Consider the following 898-nt stretch of genomic DNA (forward strand, 5'->3'; position numbering starts at 1 on the left):
ACAGCACTACAAGCTGGCTGCAGCTGCTCTGACGTGAGTTCAACCCCTGGCTCCGGAGGGACCCACATGGCGCAGCATGTCTCTCCTGACCCGCCTGCTGCTCCCCTCAGCAGTGTACTTTGTCAGTCGGCCTGTTCTGCTCCCCACTGTCTCTAGTGAATGCTCTCATCTCTTGCACCTCTGGCCTGTACCCCAGCTCTTATATGCATAATAAGTCTTTAAAGAAAGAAAATAATATGTATACTTAAGCAAAAAGAATGCCAGAGGATGGAAAGAGCAATACTTAAGAGGCCTAAAACAAAGCAGCATCCTCACCCTTCAGAGATAAGCACTTTCAACAGTGGTGCATGAAGGAAAGTTTTGCATTTTATACACGCCACGCACAGAGCTTGAGTGTGTAGGCAGAAGGAAGTAGAAACACTAGCAGGAAAGTTGTGATGTGAAATCCCAGGGGAGAAACTGGCCGATGGGAAAACTAGAAGACCAGTTGCTTCCTGAGCTGGCAGGAGCAGAGGCAGTTTCCTCGGAACAGTCAGCAGGAGGTTACCACAGAGGGGATGTGATTTAGCAGGCCCTGGGGACAGGGGGAAGGGCTCGGTAGCCCTGTGGATTAGGGGGCACCCTGGAAAAAAAGGCTCTCCCAATGGGAGAGTACATGAAGTAGAAGACACGTGTGGCAGCGACCCGCCGTCCAGCAGCCTAAGGGCACGTGACTGGCTGACGCCAGCTGGGGTGTCAGTTGGGGTGATGCCCGTACTGGTGGGAGAAACGCCAGCCTGAGCCACAGCGGGAGGTGCGGTGGGAGGGGGGCGAGGAGGGCCAAGGCCGGGTAGACGGGCGCCTACACCCAGCCCGACGGGGGCCCGGGGCTGCTCTCCAGGCTGCGCGTTCCCCGGGC

Source organism: Condylura cristata, unplaced genomic scaffold (assembly GCF_000260355.1).
Source record: "Condylura cristata isolate star-nosed mole 26May11 unplaced genomic scaffold, ConCri1.0 scaffold00034, whole genome shotgun sequence".
NCBI lineage: Eukaryota > Metazoa > Chordata > Mammalia > Eulipotyphla > Talpidae > Condylura > Condylura cristata.